Source organism: Molossus molossus, unplaced genomic scaffold (genome assembly GCF_014108415.1).
Source record: "Molossus molossus isolate mMolMol1 unplaced genomic scaffold, mMolMol1.p scaffold_m16_p_11, whole genome shotgun sequence".
NCBI classification, from domain to species: domain Eukaryota; kingdom Metazoa; phylum Chordata; class Mammalia; order Chiroptera; family Molossidae; genus Molossus; species Molossus molossus.
In genome coordinates, this window is record NW_023425346.1 from 48,084,058 (window position 1) to 48,089,940 (window position 5,883).

The following is a 5,883-nucleotide window of genomic DNA, read 5'->3' on the forward strand; positions in this document are numbered from 1 at the left end:
AACATTTCCATCCTACAAAATACTTAGGAATATTTGCTTAGCCAAGAGAGTCCTCTCCAATCCCCTAAATCAGATCCCACAGAAGACTACATACTCTGCATAAATTATAAACAGCACAATTCATAGCATAATTTGAACTATGAATTTTTTCAAACATTATGCATTTTCCAGTTTAGTCTCATTCTATTAATTAACAACAACAAAAAATTCAAAAAACCATGATTTGTTCAAAAGCCAAAATAATGATTTAAAAAATTAATTGAAAAACATTACAATTAATTTTAAACACATTTCAAATGATCATTAATTGACCCTCCCAGATTTGAACATTTAAAATGGTTTACTTTATTTTTTAATCATCTTTAATTAAAGACATCCATTTTTTAAAAAATGTTTTTTCCTTTATTGATTTAAAGAGAGAGGAAGAAAGAGAGAGAGAGAGAGAGATAAAAACATCAATGAGAGAAAACATCGACTGACTGCTTCCTGCATGCCCCCCACTGGGGATTTGGCCCACAACGTGGGCATGTGCCCTAACTCAGAATCAAACTGTCAACCTCTTGGTGCATGGGTCAACACTGAACCACTGAGCCAAACTTTATAACATAAATAACAATTGTTTATTTTACCTTTATTAAATAGTGAAGACACTACTAAATAAAGCATTTCATCCATGAACTATCCATGTTTCTGTTTTGTAAGATCATCCTACCGCAGGTTCTTGGTAAGTCCAATAGCCTACTGTGTTCCTTCAACCTACTTGACCAGCTCTGCCACCTAACTTTAGTTTGGTCTTTGTCCTGAGCTTTCAAGTCCTGGCAACCACACATCATTATCATTATATTCATTATTTATGCCTCATTTAGATTCAGCTCTTCTTTTGTAGCAAATGTCTACCTGTCTAAACTGACTGTTGACTTTGGAGGCTTGAGTAAAGAAAAAATAGATAAATTAAATTTAAAAAGTGTTTCCTTGAATGTATTAGTCAAAAGCTCTCTATTTCCATAAATATGGAATACTTTTATGTTTATGTGGCCCTAATTAGAGGGGTCAGTTTTTCATTTCCTATTTCTGAAACTAAATAATGCCCATTATGTTAAACAGGAAAAAATACAAATGCTTAAATAGTAAACATTTAGATTTGAACTTCCCCTTTGAATGTCAAAACAAATTTAAGCTTTTAATGGTATAGTTCAGCTTAGATTTTTTAGATTTTTTTTAAATTCACTTTACACATTCATTTGGCTATTTAGTTAAAAGCTTTGTTCTCACTGAAAGTCAGTGTGCTTTAGGGAAAAAAATAATAAGATCAGACATAAGAACTTCTAGTTTCTAGTACTGCATTTTCACCATTTAATTAAAGGGGTGATCTCAAGCATCTAATTGTAAGAGGTTCGAAATCATCAACTGTAAAATGAGGATTGGATGAATTATCATCATCTTTACTCCCAGCTTTAACATCAATTTGTTTGTGTGTATGTGTTTACTCAATCTAAATCTTGTTAATCACTTTTGTATCCCTCTCACCCAGAACACTGTTCAGTCCTCAGTGGTATTGTACCTTTGTTTGCTTTTTTCTAAAAGAAAGAAGGAGCAAAAGGCAGAAAAGTGGTGGGAAATAAGGGATGGAGAGAAGGAGGAGGGAAGAGACAGGAAGGGAGGGAGGGAAGTAGAAATAATGGTATAAAAAAGACAGTCTATTTAGTAGACCTCTCAACCTGGATACACAAGATCAGAGAAAGATTTGGGGACCTATTTACTTTTTACAATCTAGCCCTTTCCCCCCACATCTGGAACAACAATCCACACACACTGAAGCTCATTGTTTCTAAACGGTTCACAGCTGCTGCTCTAAGTATTGTCATCATTTCTTAGCAACAGACAATTTTATTAGACTGTTAAAGGTTTTGCTTCTCGTGTCTCTGGGTTTTATTTTCTCTGTTCATGTTTTAAACATTGTCATTTACATCCAGGACCAGCGTTTTAAAAGAGATTTATGTACACTCTTGTTTCTTTTAGGAAGACTTGTCTTTCAACAAGGTCTAATGATTCTTCACGTTGCCGGTCGGCCGCACGTTTCTTCAGCGGCGCGGTCCTAGAAGGGCGGGGGCTCCCAGAGTGCAGCCTCCGTGACTTGCACAGGGGATCATGATAGTGGACAGCGGATGTTTACTAATTGTGCTGGAAAATGATGGCTCACTTCTCTAGCTTCTATTTGTCTGCGAAGTAAATGATCTAAAATTATTAGGTTTCCAAATGATAGGTGAAAGTTACAGTAACACTTCCAAAGAAACTTAGAAGCGATTGACGTAGCAGCCAGGCAATTTCTGCCGCGGAGTACACTCTATCTTTTATTTTAATGCTGACACCTCAAACGGAAAGTCTTTCAGTTACTATTGAAGTTAATAACACAACAGAGGGAAGTGAATAAACTATTATAAAATACATGATGAATGTTCAGAAAACAGTGTCTGTTATATGCAAGAGAAACCCCATAGAAGAGGGGAAAAAAGAACTTTTGCAAAATGAATCAAGAAATGAAAGACAGCTAATTTGCAGAAAAATGAATGCAGACTAGAAAGGGAAGAGATTTTATTAAAGAAAAACAAGAACAGTATGTTTTTCCTTAATTATAGGTTATTAGTTTTAGAAATAGTCCTTTCTAAGCTTTTTAGCATTACTTTGTTAAACTTCAGATTGACTGATCTAGGTGAATTGATTACATGTTCAAGTTGCGAGAACTGTTTTCAAAGTGAAAGATTCTTTGTGCTCATAAGCATTGAATGTACATTCATTTTGCAAGAAAGAGGAGTGCTAAGAATATTTTTCTGTTTTAATGTAATAGATACTATGATTATTTATTTGCTTTTGCTTTGTTTTTCTAAATTATCTTTGGGGGAAAGAAAAACAATTATTCAGTGATAGAAACCCTTTGTGACGGTGAAAGCAGCAGGTAGGTGAGCTTTGTCCGACTGCATCTAAAAGCTGGTAGTAGTCATTTTAATGGGAGGGTGTGCTTCTCTGCTATTACACTAATTGTCACTCTTTCTTGGTGTCTATACTGAATCATTTATTCAGTAAATAATTATTGAGTGTGGCAGGTGCTAGTCTAGACACTGGATATGGAGCAGTTAAGAAAAAAGACAAAGTTCTCTTCATTTAACAGTTGATTTTCAGGTGAGGAGACATCAAATCAGTAAATACATACACCGCATGCCCTAAGGCTATAGAGAAAAATAATAATTGGTAATGTCATAGGAATTACAGAGATGGAGAAAGAATTGTGATTTTAAATAGTGTGACCCAGGAAAGTCACTGAAAGACCTCTGAGTAAATATCTGAAAGCCATATAGAAGTAAGCCATAAGGGTACCTGGAATTTCAGAGAAAAGACCTGTAGACTGCATGTAAGGGTCTGGCTGTGTTACCCAGTGTGAAACGGGAAGCTTTTGAACAGAGAAATAACACAACTGTTTTAAGTCCCTGCAGGATTATTTTGATTATCCTCTTGAAAATAGACTGTTGGTGTCCAAGGGCACTGAAAACAGTAACCAGTTAGGAGGCTGTGCAATAATCCAACAAAGATATGATGATGGCTTGAACCAAAGTGGTAGCACGGGGGGAAAAAAATGGCAAAAAGTGATTCAGTGTTGGCGATGACGGTATTGTTGCAATGATGACCTTGGTTATTTAAACCAAATCTGAAATAAAGATATGGAAGACAGAAGTAAAAATTGTTTTGTTAAAGCTTCAAGGAACTGTCCAGATAGCAGTGAATTTCAGAATAAAACCTCAGAGAATTCTAAATCACAGAGATAAACAGGACACATAATGGCTCTGGCCCAGAATGCACCTGCTAACACTGCTCTGGGAGCTGATATTGTGACGGGCACTCAAGGAGAGGGAGCAGAAACGTACGCCAAGGGTACCAAAGGGCAGATACAATGGGATAGCACGCACAATAAGGTAGAACCCTGAAGGAAAAACCTTATTGTGGTAATGATGGCCCGGAATTTAAATCAAACCCCTTTACTCCCTGGGGGATTAAGGACTGCAAAATGATAGAAGAAAGGAATCCAAATCTCATTTGAAGGGTTGAAAAACAAATATATGTATTTGATTAAATGTATTAACTCATGGATTTGTTTACAATATGAATAAATATATTAATGCTTTTGAAGTCCGGGAATAGAATAATTTTTTTTTCTCTGAGTTATGATTTCAATGAAATTATATTTCATTTCCCTCTGAAATTGAAATTTCAATTTTCTTACATGAAGGAACAATTTTTGGAGAGAAAAGTAGCCATTTTAATGATTACAATTTTTATTTAACCTCAATTTATATAAAAGTTTAATAAACATGACATTTAAGATTATATTAAGAAAATATTTTATAATTTCCAAAATATTAGATGTGAAAATCTTGAAAGTTTTGTAACAACAAATGTAATAACTTTTTGACCAGAGTAAATAATACCCAATTTAATTACTATTTTAAAAAATAAAGTAAAGTGATTTGACCAAGAAATAATGTAGGATTTTCTTGTGAGTCTGCTTTTTAGATCTACATGGGGGCACAAGTATTTAAATTTCTAAATGAAATAATACAAATAACTTAGATCATTTAATACTGTTATAGCTTCAGAAATGACCCAGAGAGGTTTATTCATTTCATCTAAGAGAAATAGAGATATATATTACATGGTTACGGTTACTTTCAGTAAAAGCTGTCTTTTATTAGTAAAATAGTCTGATGAATTAAAGACTGTTTTTGCATAAAGTGCTTTTAGTTTCTGAGAATGTATTATCTTTTATTATTTATCTAAGTTGAGTAAAATGAGCACTGTCTAACCACGGAGTCAGAAGTCAGAAATTATTTAAATATAGATCCTTTGCTCAAGAGCTAACAGAGCCCAGCCAGGGTGGCTCGGTGGATTGAGTGTCACTGTTCCACGCACCACAAGGCTGCCAGTCCGATTCCTGGTGGGGGCGCTTGCCCCAGTTGTGGGCATGATCCCCAGTAGGGGGTATGCAGGGGGCAGCCAATATATGTTTCTCTCTTATTGATTGTTCTCGCTTTCTCTCCCTTTATCTTCCTCTCGTTCTCTCTCTTTCTCTCAAAATCAATTTTAAAAATCTTTTTTAAAAAATCTTTAATTTCCATAACATCTAAAATTGCAATGTGACCACCTGGATGGCATGGCTCAGTGGATTGAGTGTTGTCCCATAGACTGAGAGGTCCCGGTTCAATTCCAAGTCAGGGCACATGCCTGGGTTGTGGGGTTGATCCCCAGTAGGGGGCATGCAGGAGGCAGCCAATCAATGTTTCTCTCTCACATCAATGTTTCTATCTCTCTGTAAAAAAATCAATAAAAACCTATTTTAAAATTGCAGGGTGATCAATTATTTCTCCATCTTCTATGACTGCCACCCCGTGTTCTTTGTGCTCCAGGCACGCCGGTCTCCCTTAACTTCCTAGTACATGTGCCCTGCTCTCTTACACTCTAAGTACATGGATTCCCTTTCTGGAAACCCTTTCCTATCCTTTACTCCAGCCACCTCTTTCTCCAATCCTTTGGGTTTAGCTTATATTTTTCATTCTTTCCAAAGAGCATTCACGGCACCCCGGATTAGCTCACATCCCCCTTGCACTCTGGATTCTCCTCGTGCACCTAAGTTCATTCTCTGTCTTCTCTATTAGAATTTAGCCTCCAGTCGGTGAGGGACTCTGCCATTTCCCTGTACCTGCTGTATAATTAGCATTCAATACATGTGTGGTAGGTAGGTAGATAAATGAATGACCTGTGGAAAGTGTAGTAGTAACCCTTACATCGCAATACTGTCAACTCAGTGTATCATGTGTCACTGAGGAAGATGGTGGC